At 35.6% G+C, this 15547-nt stretch overlaps 1 protein-coding gene across 4 annotated transcripts in view; it reads left to right on the top strand.

The window, feature by feature from the left end:
• The window catches only part of MARCHF1 (membrane associated ring-CH-type finger 1), a 1143673-nt gene that overhangs the window by 665566 nt on the left and 462560 nt on the right, over positions 1-15547 (top strand). The window lies entirely within an intron of this gene.

Here is a 15547-nt window from a genome sequence, read left to right as displayed (position 1 = left end):
CCATACAGTAGAGACTTGCTCTTTATCTATTTTATGTATAATAGTGTGCTTATGCTAACCTCAAGCTCCCAATATATTCCTCCCTCATTAATTCCCTAAAACGAAGATTCTCCAAAACTAAGATCATGGCATCTGGTCCCATCACTTCATGGCAAATAGATGGGGAAATAATGGAAACTGTAAGAGAATTTATTGGAGAATTAAAGAGAATTATTTTATTGGACTCCAAAATCACTGCAGATGATGACTGCAGTCATGAAATTAAAAGACCCTCACTCCTTGGAAGAAAAGCTATGACCAAACTTGACATCTTATTTAAAAGCAGAGACATTACTTTGCCGACAAAGATCCATCTAGTCAAGGCTATGGTTTTTCCAGTAGTCATGTATGGATGTGAAAGTTGGACTATAAAGAAAGCTGAGTGCCAAAGAATTGATGCTTTTGAACTGTGGTGTTGGAGAAGACTCTTGAGAGTCCCTTGGACTGCAAGGAGATCCAACCAGTCCATCCTAAAGGAGATCAGTCCTGGGTGTTCATTGGAAGGACTGATGCTGAAGCTGAAGCTCCAATACTTTGGCCACCTGATGTGAAGAGCTGACTCATTTGAAAAGACCCTGATGCTGGGAAAGATTGAGGGCAGGAGAAGGGGACAACAGAGGATGAGATGGTTGGATGGCATCACCGACTCAATGGACATGAGTTTGAGTAAACTCCGGGAGTTGGTGATGGACAGGGAAGCCTGGAGTGCTGCAGTCCATGGGGTCACAAAGAGTTGGACACGACTGAGCGACTGAACTGAATTGAACCATAAATTTGTTTTCTACAACTGTGGGTCTATTTCTATTTTGCATATAAGTTCATTTCTGTCCTTTGTGTTTTTATAAGTTCGCTCTGCCTGCCTGGTGAAGACTGTGCTGTAATAGGGCAAGAATGGAAACAGGATAAGGTGGGAGCCATGTCAGAGTAACCCCGTAACTTTTACTTGTTGGGCAGATATGAGGGTAGACCGTGTAGACTTCTGAGAGCAGTGGTCAAGAGTTTAGTTTTGAACATGTTGAGATGTTGAGTGGGGATTTGGATTAATTGATCAGTAGATAAGGACAGTAAGACCTTGAGGTGAGATACAGGTCGAGAGTATAACAGATTATTTTCCAGAAAATGGGAGAGAATTAAGAGTGGTGGGTCTCAAACCCATGTTTTCATTAGAAAAACAACAGCACCCACATCCAAGTACATACTAATTGAATTAAAATATCTGGAATGGGACTGAGACAATGACAATTTTTTAAAAAACTCTCCTTTTGATTATGGTGTGCAATGAATTAAAAAACATCGTTGAAGGAAGAAGAGGACTTCCTAGACATGTAGGATATTAGTGAAAGTCACTCAGTCATGTCTGACTCTTTGCTACCCCATGGACTATATTCCATGGAACTCTGGCCAGAATACTGCAGTGGGTAGCTTTTCCTTTCTCCAGGAGGTCTTCCCAATCCAGAGATCGAACCCAGGTCTCCCACTTTGCAGGCAGATTGTTTACCAGCTAAGCCATAAAGGAAGCCAATAGTACTGGAGTGGGTAGCCTATCCCTTCTCCAGGGAAGGAAAAGATAAATGTTCAGCTTATTGGAATAAATCACTGAAGTTTCTGTCACTTAGACATTTAATCAAAAACATTTCTGTAATGATGAAAATAACTAATCTTGAGATCACAAGTGATGACAGATGTAAGGGGCTTATAATATAAGGCTGTTATTATCATTTATACAGTAGTTCTAATACAGTCTCCATAGAGTTGAGCATGGATAATAGCTATTATTCTGAAACCTGTGGAGCTTTAAAAATATAATTTGGGGCTATTTTCTTCTTCCTGAAATTTCAAAGAATTGGTACTAATTAAAGAATGGTTTGACACAATTAAATTTATGATTGAATCTATAATGTTATTCTAAAGTATCTAATTAATCATCAAACACCATTAGCTTAGCATTTTGCTGTATGTAATCTTTTCAACTATCAATAATTCTTCTTTGTAATTATTTGGAAAGTCTGGCTTGTTAATTTCTGACTTAACTACTGAATTATTGAAAGAATATTCCACATCCACATGCAAGACTGAAGAAAATAATCAGCGGTTAAAAGTGAAAGATATTACTTTGTGTTTCTGTCCTCAACTTTTCTTTTTCATCATCTTTTTTGGGGGCAATACAATTTATTTCTGTGGTTTCTAATACTAATTCTATACCAATAACTACCAAATCTACAATCTTAGCCTTGATCTCAATCCAGTTTCACAAGAACACTTCAAACTCTTCAAATTGATGCTGGGTTGGAGGCTCTTCAGGCATCTCACATTCCACATGTAAAAAGGTGGAGTAGTGAAGAAGCTGTTTAATAATCCAAAGGAGAGCTGAGGAATTGGAATCAAGCAAGAGGTAACAGGAGATGGAGAGAAGAAATTGGACTTAGATAGATACATTCTGAAGTCCATCTTTATAATGTGGGAGCTGATTAGATGTATGCAAAAGATAGTAACCATGAATAGAATCCACATTTCTAGTTAGGAAAATGAGGGAATGGGAAGTCTTAATAAAATGAAAATTTTAGGTGACAGAATGATTTTGAAGGGAAGATAAATTCATTCTAGGCATAATAATACCATTCTTCCTGTAAGATATTGAGGTGAATACAGTTGCAGGTGGCTTTTGAGTCTGGATTTGGGGAAACAAATTAGGTCTACAATGAAATTTGATATTGATGTAGCAATTGTTGCTGTCTAGAGATTGTCAAGACAATTTCTCTGGGAAGTTTTTCATCCTTATGAGAAGGCTGTGTCCAATAAGGGCTAATAAGCTATAATAATATCTAATCATGGCTTCCCTTGTGGCTCAGCTGGTAAAGAATCTACCTGCAATGCGAGAGACCTGGGTTCAATCTCTGGGTTGGGAAGATCCCCTGGAGAAGGAAAAGGCTACCCACTCCAGTATTCTGGCCTGGAGAATTCCATGGACTCTATAGTCCATGAGGCCACAAAGAGTTGGACACGACTGACTGACCTTCACTTTCACTTTCACTTTCAACCAGTAATTTGGGGATTCCCTGGTGGCTCAGCAGTAAAGAATCTGCCTGCAATGCAGGAAACCCTGGCTGGATCTCAGGGTGGGGAAGATTCCCTGGAGAGGGAATGGCAACCCACTCTAGTATTATGCCTGGAGAATTCCATGGACAGAAGAGCCTTGGCATGTTATGGGGTCCATGTGGTCTCAAAGAGTTGGACACAACTGAGTGACTAACACACATACACACTCACAATCAGGAATTTATCTAGTAAGGGCTTTATACATTACAGTTCTAATAGTTTGCTTTTCCTTATCTACACACATATTTATTTTTCTGTGTTATCTGATTCTCTACCATTATCTTTTATCTACTGATATCTACTTTCTTCCCTCTTCCAAATACCAATTTATTCCTCAACCTTTGAAGTTTTACTAAACTGCCTTTCCTTAGTTCTCCTTGTTGGAAGCAGGTAATCACCTCTCTGGATCCCAAGAAAAATCCCACACAAAACCTGTTGAAAGAGAGGAACTAACTTGACTCTTGCTTGCACAAGTCTTAACAATTTACAAAATTCTAATGAAGCAGTTCACTTTAGTAAAGATTTTGTAGTTTGGTTTAAACATGGAAAAAATGGGTTCAGTTTCCACAGATTAGTACCTGCAATACAAATTAGTACCTGCGAGCAAATAAATATTTTGACATTCTATTCAAATCAGAAGAGTTGGTTCGTGAGCCCAATTTTCATTGTATCTTTGAATAGGATGGGTCATGCTGTGGTATTTGTGAGCAGTTCTTATTACTTGTTTTGCTGGGAAATGTAACTAAGGGAGTAAATTTTCTTTCATATTGTGATTTTAATAATCACTAGTTTAAGGCAATTTGGGAAGAAATTGTGACAGATTATTGAAATTTAGCATATTTCATTGCTAAATCCTGCTGAGTTGCTTTTTTTCCACATCGATGACTTTGAAATTAAAGAGTTCCAAGAAACTCAAAATTAGGGATCTCCCAGTGAATCACTTGTGTTTATCACAACATTTGTATGAACACATTTAACTGAAGACTAAATGAAGAAAAAATTTCAAGAAGAGTATCACTGACATGTTAAAAAGAAGAGCAGGCATTCAAAATCAAATCCAACATGTATGTTCAGGTAAGACAGATAAAATTGAGTTGAGTCCTCTGTTATGAATTATCCTGGACAAAAAATCACAGAACAGAGAGGTTTATTGAGGTTTCATGCAGATATGAAGTCAAATTTTCTGAAGAGATTCATAAATCTTATTGTATATAAAGGTAATTTATATTACCCCCTCCCCCTTTTTTTTTTTTTTTTTCTATCCAGAGGCTTTCTTTTGGCCCAGCTTGTAAAGAATCTGCCTGCAATGCTGGAGACCCAGGTTCCATCTCTAGGTTGAGAAGATCCCCTGGAGAAGGGAATGGCAAACCACTCCAGTATTCCTGCCTGGAGAATCCCATGGACAGAGGAGTCTGGTGGGCTACAGTCCATGGGGTTGCAAAGAGTTAGACATGACTGAACAACTAACACACACACACACACACACACACACATTATAAAATTGTTGCCACAATCCTTATCTCAAATGGTAATGTGTGTGCGTGTTGAGAAGGTTAAAGATTTACTCTCTTGACAAATGTCAAACATATGATACAGTATTATTAATTATAGTTACCATGCTGTACATTAGATCATCATAGCTAACTTGTCTTATCACTGAAAATGTATATACTTTGATCAACATTCCTAGCTTTCCCCTACCTCCGGCCTCTGGCAACTACCATTCTAATCTATTTCTATGAGTCTCACAGTTTTTTTCTTAAAAGTAAAATATGCATTATTTTCTTTGGCAAAAAATATTTTTGAATGTAAGTGACTTGTAGTTGACTGTATTTATCTTTCTTACTTAAGATATATTATTGTGATACCTCTTCTGATGTATAAGCAAAGGCGTTATCTTTCTTCTTGTAGAAAGGAAATCACGATTTTCAAGTATTTTTTACATCAGATCCTTCTTTGCTGAGAGCTTTTAGTTTACAATCAGCTCTCCAAACAGTCTACTTTGATCTTCTATTGTGGATACAGAGTTACCATTCTACAAGGGTCTACTTGTGTAGATTTAAATGAAAAATTAAGTGTTCCTTGGCATTTTAGTCTAAGCAAGTGCTTCCCTTTGGGAAGACAATCAGATAACTTTCACTTCAACATGGTAGACTTGCTCACACAGCTTAAATGAATGCTTAATTCACTTTATACGGGACAAAAGGATTGACTAAAATAATACAGGATGCCTAAGGTAATTTTGAATTTGAATTAAATATCGCTAATTCTGACATATTTAGAATTTAGTTTTATTATGTCTAGTAAAGCATGCAACTCTGTGTAATAGTTGATTTATTATATTACTTACCTTAAATTTTTTTGTTTTAAGCATCTTAATTTCAAATGCTTCAAGCTACTTTTTAAATAAATTAAGTAATAACAAACTCCAGTATCAAATATCCTTCTTGACTAATAAACCAATTGTTTTGGACATTATAGGTCATGAAATTAATCACTTTAATAATCTGTCTAAAGTAAACTTTTCCTATATTTGATTTAGGATTACTCATTAACTGAGAGTTCTTGATCCCAAATTATTAGCAAATGAAGATGTATTGCACAGAACTACATAATAAAGGAAGAAGCATACAGTTTTCATGTAATGCAAATGGAGATTTCAAATGCACATCCTCTGACTATTACCTGTCTGGTTTCATAAGGTCACACACATATTCTTTAACATAACTGACCAAATTTAAAATGTGTTTTTCAGGTCAATTCAATCTATTTGCCTTTCACTTTTCTATGCATTTTACTGTGAGTCCTCTAGAGAACAAAGACTATGTTTAAAATTATCTGATGAGCCCCACACACCACCATTGGCAAGAAGGAACTCACTGAATGCAATTTTGATACTGAGAAAGATAGTATGTTAGGTATGCATGTGTGCTAATTCACTTCAGTCATGCCTGATTCTTTGTGACCCTATGGACTGTGGCTCTCCAGGCTCCTCTGTCCATGGGATTCTCTAGGCAAGCAACTGGAGTGGATTGTCATGCCCTTCTCCAGGGGATCTTCCTGATCCAGGGATCAAACTCAAGTATCTTAAGTCTCCTGCATTGGAGGGTGGGTTCTTTACCACTAGCACCACCGGGGAAGCCCAGCTCAGTCGTGTCTGACTCTTTGTGACCTCATGGACTGTAGCCTACCAGGCTCTTCCATCCATGGGATTTTCCAGGCAAGAGTACTGGAGTGGGTTTCCATTTCCTTCTCCAGAGGATCTTCCTGACCCAGGGATTGAACGCAGGTCTCCCGCATTGTAGGCAAACACTTTATCATCTGAGCCACCAGGGAAGTCAGTATTAGGCATAACACCAGTCAAATACCAATCCCATTATTATGCTCTACTCAAACAAATGTTTCCCTAATTAGATCTTTCACTCAACACCTCCATTTGTGCCATACCATGTAAAAAATAATGTCAATGTGCACTGACTCTTCAAATATGGTCAGAAATGAGAATCTTATCATAATGTATAAAGGAAGGAAATGCACTTCGTTTCTCACATATGAAAGCCCATGGCTTACATTTCATCGACTTAAAAAAATTTCAAGTCATCTTAATTTTCCTCTGACCTATGATGAGAAAGGTAACATCATTAGACTGACAATTTCTTTTAATTCGTCTCATTTTGCTTCACTGAAACATTGTGTAAATGTGAGAGCAATCAGGAAGAAATGTGCACTTCAGATTATTTGTCATGTAAGTTACTTAATTGAAATAATGTTTCCCTTCTTCAGTATGTAAAACACTATTCATAATATGCCAATAAACAAAACCAAGCCAAACAAAAAACTTGATACAAGGCAGAAAAGCAGCATCTCTGCTCTATTTTGTCCATATCATAAACATATTTGGACAATGACAAGAGTAATGGAAAATGAGATTGTTTTGAATGATAAAGCTTTTCAAATGGAAAATGTGATGCATCTGAGTGACAATAGTCATTTGGAACCACAGAAATTCTGAATTTAATAAAAAAATTTATAAAAATTCTATACACATGATTGAAAAATAATTCTAAGTTATTTTTTCCTTTTATTATTGTAGTTGAACCACATAGAAATTCTGTTTATCCAGAAAATTGACTGCTAAACAATCTGAAGTGGTATACATTTTACCTTTGACTCAGTAATTAAGTTGAGCTCCAAATTCCTAGAACAAGACCAATATTTGAGTATGTGATGTTTAGTTTTAAGATTTTTCTAATATTCAAAGACTGTTTTGGTAAATTTCATTATTTTGCAAGATGCCTATTTTCAATATTATTTCCACTAATCTTTTTACATGATGACTTAGATCCAGCTTGAAATTTTGGTCATGGACAATATATATATAATAACAAGAGGTACTTGACTTTAACAGTGTAAAATCTGGATAAGGCATTATATTAACTCACCTAAATCATGAACTGAATAATAAATATAGCTACAATTTTTGTGTAATATAGAGTTAGCATTGGTTTCATATTATTTAATAGTTTTAGTATTTTCTTATCTTGACAGTAGACTTTCATAATGCTTTTTAGTAGATAACTGCTGGAAAATGCTTTCTTATTTCAGGATTTTTCTATTACCCTTGGTTTGTCACACAGAAATTATATGGGGAGACTCTTCAACAGGAACAACATATAATATGTAATGTGTTTTTGTTTGGTGATGAATTCTGGGACCAGAGAAAATAAGAGATGATGGCCCTGAGGCTGATCTGACATCTGTTCTGGAACTACAAGCTCTCTGGTCAAGGTTTCATTTCTAAACCTACTGGATAAACACATTCATAAGAGTCTACCTGCAACTTGTTCAAGCAAATCTATTGGGCAGTTCTTGTTACTGGGATTTAGCATCACCAAAGGTCATGAAGCATCTTTATAGTGAATTCCCTAAAGAATACCTGCTATTTCCATCTGGCTGCTCAGAAGCCTTAGTTAAGCCTACATAAATCAAGCTATCATGGGTCTAGAATATGATTGGGAAATAAGACATGATACCTTGACTCATGTGTGTAATACCTTCCCAGGTTTTTCTGCTTCTCTAGAGATCTTTTCTTTCTTTAGTTATGGTGACCTTGTTGCTTTTAAGCTATTGTTTAAAGCTTTAAACATTTCTTGCACATTGTGAATTGAATTTTAAGAAACTACTTAAATTAGGGTTTTCTCAGGGTATATACCTCATAGTGGGATTGCTGGGTTAGATGGTAGATTTATTCCTAGGTTTTATACAGTAAAGAGTCTGCCTGCAGTGCAGGAGACCCCGGTTCAATCCCTGGATCAGGAAGATCCCCTGGAGAAGGAAATGGCAACCCACTCCAGTATTCTTGCCTGGAAAATCCCATGGATGGAGGAGCCTGGCAGGCCACAGTCCATGGGGTCACAAAGAGTCGGACACAACTGAGCAACTTCACTTCCTTCCATACTATTCTCCCTACTGGTTGTATTAATTTACAATCCCAACAGTGCAGGAGGGTTCCCTTTTCTCCACATTCTCTCCAGAATTTATCATTTGTAAATTTTTTGATGGTGGCTATTCTGACTGGTGTGAGGTGATATCTCAATGTAGTTTTGATTTGCACTGCATTTCTCTAATAGTTAGCTATGTTGAACATCTTTTCATGTGTTTGTTTACCATCTGTATGTCTTCTTTGGAGAAATGTCTGCTTAGGTCTCCTGCCTAAGATAGGTGTACCCCAGTGTTCATTGCAGCACTATATGCAATAGCCAGGACATATAAGAAACCTAGATGACCATCAACAGATGAACAGATGAAAGAAACTGTGGTACATATATACAATGGAATATTACTCAGCCATAGAAAGGAAGGAATTTGAGTCAGTTAAACTGAAGAAGATGAATGTAGAGCCTGTTATGCAGAATGAAGTAAGTCAGAAAGAGAAAATCAAATATTGCATATTAAAGCATATATATGGAATCTAGAAAAATAATACTGATGAACCTACTTGCAGGGCAGGAAGAGACAGACGTGGAGAACAGACTTGTGGATGCAGCAGAGGAAGGGGAGGGTAGAATGAATTGGGAGAGCAGCACTGATGTGTATATACACTACCATGTATACATTAGATAGCTAGAGGCAAGCTGCTGTGGAGCATAGGGGGTTCGACCTGGAGGGTGTGACAACCTAGAGGGGTGGGGTGGATTGGGTGAGAGGCAGGTTCAAGAGGGAGAAGATGTATGCAGACTTATGGCTGATTCATGTTGTTGTATAGCAGAAACCAACACAACATTGTAAGGCAATTATCCTCCAATTAAAAAATAAAACTATATAGCACATTGTAGAGGATCTAGTAAATGTTACTGATAAGTGTGCATTCAGTGATCTTGCAACAGGGCAAGGTGTCATAGTACAGCTTTCTATTTCCTATTCTGGGAAAAATAAATGTGTTCTTAGGGTGACTATTCCTTGCTTTTCACCACACAGGCAGTCTAAGAAGGGATATTAAGTCTACCAAGGTCCCTATTTATTGTGGCATAAAACAGTTTCCTTCTTCTTTTATCATCAGTTTATCTCCCCCCACAATGGAACATGATACATATTAAACGTCAAATGTATCTTCAGATGGATCTTCACAGATGTTACTTTAAAAATTAGTATTCACATATCCATATCTAACTCTTGTGGAATCAGTTTCAATTACACACTTGTTTATGTATACACATGCATGTTCTTTTCTTTTTTGTGAAATTTGTGACATTAGAACACTGCAAAAGTGCATATCAAAATATTTTATTAAAATATGGTTTATTTATAATGTTTTATTAATTTCTACTGTACAGAAAAGTGATTCATTTATACACACACATGCATATTTTTTCTTCATATTATTTTCCACTATGGTTTATCATAGAATAGTGAATATAGTTCCCTATATGTAGTGCTATACAGTAGGACCTTGCTGTTTTTTCATTCTATATATAATAGTGATAATTTTTTATGCATTCAAATAAAATTTGTTGTGTTGTTTTTTTTTTTTTTTTTTTTTTCCCCTTTTAGCATCAACTGTTGAATAGTTTTCTCTATTTTGTATTCTCTCGTTTGGTGCCAATGTCGTGTTTGTCATTAGTTTGCAGTTTTTGTTATATCCTCACAAAATGACTTTCCTTTATGATTTTAATTCTTACTTACATTTTAATGGCATTCTTATACATTATGTATGTGGACAGTATTAAAAGGTTTCAACATTGAAAAATGCTTTTTTTTTTTTACTTTTCATTAGCATATGGAAAATATTTTCTTCGACAACCTTTGTTTCTTTTTCATATTTTAATATTAATCTAACAGTACTGAGCATCTGCTTTGTGCTGTGACTTGGTTTTGATCCTGAAGATATAGGAGACTCATTTGAAAAAACCCTCACTCATTTCTGAGTACCCTCAGTGTAGATGGAGACGCAGACAGCAAACAAATAGTAATGCAACGCCAAAAATTCTCTGATAGTGGAGTAAATAAACTACCAAGCTCTCATAAACAGTGAATAAGGAATCAAGCAAGATATTGTAAGATTCCTGATGAAATAGTCTAGTGTAGACTGATGTCAAAATTATGAGAGTTAAGAAGAGAAATCACAGGGAGATGAAAACAGAAAAGGGATCAAAGGAAACTTATAAAGATCAGCTTCTCAGAAGAAATTCAAAATTAACTTATTGAAAGCTAATGATACATTTTATGACTTTGAGTTTTGTATATAGGTTTATAATCAGTTAAATTGTGATGTTTAAAACATTCAGTATTAAAATATTTTATTTTAAAATATTTAATATTTTAAATTAATTTAAATTTAATATTTAAATTTAATATTTAATATTTATTAAATATAATATTTAATAAATATTTAATATTAAAATTTAAATATTTTATAAGAAATTAAATTAAATTTAAAAATATAAATTTAAATTTAAAATTTAAATTTAAATTTAAAAATATAAAAAATTAAATATTTTATAATTAAATAATAAATATTTAATATTTAATATTAAAATTTAAATTTAATATTTTAAAATATTTAAAATTTAGTTTAAAATATTCAGTATTACTGAATATTTAAGGACAAATGATTTATGGGAAACCTATATGCAGGTCAAGAAGCAACAGAACTGGACATAGAACAACAGACTGGTTCCAAATTGGGAAAGGAGTACGTCAAGGCTGTATATTGTCACCCTGCTTACATTTAACTTATATGTAGAGTACATCATGCAAAATGCTGGACTGGCTGAAGCACAAACTGGAATCAAGATTGCTGGGAGAAATATCAGTAACCTCAGATATGCAGAAGACACCATCCTTATAGCAGAGAGCGAAGAGGAATTAAAGAGCCTTTTGATGAAAGTGAAAGAGGAGAGCAAAAAGGCTGGCTTAAAACTCAACATTCAAAAAAATAAAATAAAATCATGCCATCTGGTCCCATCAGTTAATGGCAAATAGATGAGGAAACAATGGAAACTGTTACAGAATTTATTTTCTTGGGCTCCGAAATCACTGCAGATGATGACTGCAGCCATGAAATTAAAAGATGCTTGCTCCTTGGAAGAAAACCTATGATACAGTTAGACGGCATATTAAAAAGCAGAGACACTACTTTGCCTAAAAAGGTTAATATAGTCAAAGCTGTGGTTTTTCCAGTAGTCATGTACAGATGTGAGAACTGGACAATAAAAAGGGCTGAGCATGAAGAACTGATGCCTTCAAACTGTGATGCTGGAGGAGCCTCTTGAGAGACTCTTGGACAGCAAGGAGATCAAACCAGTCAATGCTAAGGAAATCAACCCTGAATATTTATTTCAAGGACTGATGCTGAAGCTGAAGCTGAAGCTCCAATACTTTGGCCACCTGATGCAAAGGGCTGACTCACTGGAAAAGACCCTGGTACTGGGAAAGGTTTGAAGGCAGGCAGAGAAAAGGAAGACAGAGGATGAGATGGTTGGATGGCACCACTGACTCAATGGTCATGAGTTTGAGCAAGCTCCAGGAGTTGGTGATGACAATGAAGCCTGGTGTGCCACACTCCATAGGGTCACAAATGGTTGGACACACCTTAGTAACTGAACAACAAGAACAATTTCTGGGAATGGCAAAGAGTGCTTTGTGACCAATAAGTGTACTATAAAACAGAAAATAGTAGTAGTCAGTATCTGAGTTATTAGTCAGATCAAGTGTCCAAGATAGAAATAAGACTGAGTATACAATAGCATACTAGTGGCATTTTTAGCATTGAAATGTAATTCTCATTAAGTAGTACACAATAATTTTAATGTTAAAAATAAGTAAATTCAATTATATTTTGGGACTTCCCTGATAGCTCAGCCTGTAAAGAATCCACCTACAATGCAGAAGACCTCAGTTTGATTCCTGGGTCAGGAGGATCTGCTGGAGAAGGGAAAAGCTACCCACTCTGGTATTCTTGGGCTTCCCCCGTGGCTCAGCTGGTAAAGAATCAGCCTGCAGGGTGCAAGACCTGAGGTCAATCCCTGGGTTGGGAAGATCCCCTGGAGAGGGTAAAGGTTATCCACATCAGTATTTCATTCTGGAGAATTCCATGGGCTATACTGCCACAGAGAGTCAGACACAACTGAGCTACTTTCACTTATGGATGTTGTGCATTCGATTAATCTCATATAAGAAAGGAAATTCACAAAGAGACTTCCATATGTTTAATATTAATTTTTGTTTTGCTTAAAAATCTCATACTTCCTGATTATTATAGTTATTTAAAAATTTGAGATCAAGATGGCAAGTTTAAACAATAAAATATTAGAACTGTATGGCCTTTCCTCCCTCATTCTATATAAGTATTACAATTGGAAATTAAGTTAGAGTGAAAGTGTTAGTCTCTCAGTCTTTGCACCCTCATGGAGAGTCAAGATGTAAAGGGAAGGAGATGCTTTATGAGTGAACACTAAGTTTACTGATTCTTGGTATATACTTGCAACTAAAAATCTATTTTTCTGAATGTATCTTTATAACTTGCAAAAGAAGCTTGAATGATCTACAAAGATATATTTGGAACATCAGGTTAAAATGTAAGGATTTAGAGAACTAAAAGACAATAGACAATATAATATTTTCCAAAGTTCAAAGATTATCAAATGCTCAGTGTTATACTATGTAAAATATATGCTAGAAACATCAGAAAAAATTAAATTATATCATCATCTGTCTTCTAGTTCCCTAAATGTTAACATAAAGAGGGAAATGTGTACCTCTTCTAGTGTCTCTTTGATTATAAAAACTCGAGTAGAAATTTCAGCTTAACAGCCGAGATATAGGAAAGGGGATAAATAAAGGTTCACAGTCCCATAGTATGGACAAAACAAGAGAAGTTGTTTATGAACTTCTTTTAATCTTAAAGGTTTTGCAAAATTTAGAGGGAAAACTACGTTTTCATAAATGATAAAATGTCCCTGAAATAAACCTAAAAATCCAGGCATGTATATACTTATATTCTCATATCTTCATATATGAACCATGTAGAATTTCATTTATATTAGATGATGTATTTTGCTTTTAAGGGGGACAATGAAAGGTATTTAAAACATTTGATGTGCAATGTCCAGTACACTATGCTTGTTACAAAGGCATATGGTTTTCAGAAACTTTACTTGAATAGTGAGTGACACAATTAACTTGGAATCAACTCAGAGATGAAGAAAATTAGAAAAGAAACTCATCTTATTTTCAGACTCCATGAGGATGGTAGAAACTATATTTTAAAATTTTAGGGAAAACATCTAGAAATTTCTATGACTTTCACATGTGAGACATATATCTCTGGGATGAATCACAAATTTATTACAATCAGAAAAATTCACATGGCAATGCTTTTTCCTTGATTATACTTAGAATACTCTAAGTATAAAGTCAATGATTTGCTAAATTTTGTATGATTAAAAAGATAAAGATATCTCTTAAATGTGTTCTCAAAGCCACCCAAGGAACTCAAGGTTCCTGTTTTGTTTTTTTGTTTTTCCTATTTATATGATCAAACTTTCATGCCTTTGGTAAACAGAATTCTTGAGGAACTGTGCATGTCTGATGCATACAGTGAAACATATCCTTCAAAGGTTTTACACTAAATATTAGAAATTTCACTCTTTCACTAAATTCCCTCATTTCTAGAGAGATGAGGCTAGAAGTTAGCCTGTCTTTAAAACATGATGATTATTTTGTTTGGAATTTTGAGTAAAATCAATTTCCGTTCAGTTCAGTCACTCACTTGTGTCCAATTCTCTGTGGCCACAGGGACAGCAGCACGCCAGACTCCCCTGTTCATTACCAACTCCTGGGGCTTGCGCAAACTCATGTGCATCTAGTTGGTGATGCCATCCAGCCAGCTCTTCCTCTGTCATCCCCTTCTCCTCCTGCCTTCACTCTTGCCCAGAAACAGGGTCCTTTTGACTGAGTCAGTTCTTTGCATCAGGTGACCAAAGTATTGGAGCTTCAGCTTCAGCATCAGTCCTTCCAATGAACACCCAGGACTGACCTCCTTTAGGATGGACTGGTTGGATCTCCTTGCAGTCCAAGGGACTCTCAACAGTCTTCTCCAACACCACAGTCCAAAAACATCAATTCTTTGGCACTCAGCTTTCTTTACAGTCCAACTCTCACATACATACATGACTACTGGGAAAACCATAGCTTTGACTAGTTGGACCTTCATTGGCAAGGTAGTGTCTCAGCTTCTTAATATGCTGTCTAGGTTTGTCTTGGCTTTTCTTCCAAGAAGTAAGTGTCTTTTAATTTCATGGCTGCAGTCACCATCTGCAGTGATTTTGGAGGCCAAGAAAATAAAATCTCACTGTTTCCATCATTTCCCCATCTATTTGCCATGAAGTGATGACCCAGATGCTATGATCTTACTTTTTTGAATGTTGAGTTTTAAGTCAGATTTTTCACTCTCCTCTTTCACTTTGATCAGGAGGCCCTTTAGTTCCTTTTCAATTTCTGCCATAAGGGTGGTATCTTCTGCATATACGAGGTTATTGATATTTCTCCTGGCAAACTTGATTCCTGTTTGTGCTTCATCCAGCCCAGCATTTTGTATATTGTACTCTGTATATAAGTTAAATAAACAGGGTGACAAAAATCAATCTGGTCACTTTTGAATCACAACAAAGTTATATAAACTCTTCTGCCAGGTTCTTGTAGTTATTTATTTCTCCTTAAAATGTGAAAATGACTTCATCAAAATTTCAAATTTATCTACAACTTTTCTCTGTAATAAGCATCTGAACAATGTAATTTAGAATAATTTGTTGGACTAATTAAATAAAAATATATACATTTCTTCTAGCTACTGATTAGAACTGTATGGTGAAATAAAGTATAGTTTTTACAGACCTAAAACAATAGAATCCAC

Source organism: Odocoileus virginianus, unplaced genomic scaffold, assembly GCF_023699985.2.
Source record: "Odocoileus virginianus isolate 20LAN1187 ecotype Illinois unplaced genomic scaffold, Ovbor_1.2 Unplaced_Contig_13, whole genome shotgun sequence".
NCBI lineage: Eukaryota > Metazoa > Chordata > Mammalia > Artiodactyla > Cervidae > Odocoileus > Odocoileus virginianus.
The sequence above is the reverse complement of the archived record's forward strand: the minus strand, read 5'-3'. Positions and strand labels throughout refer to the sequence as shown.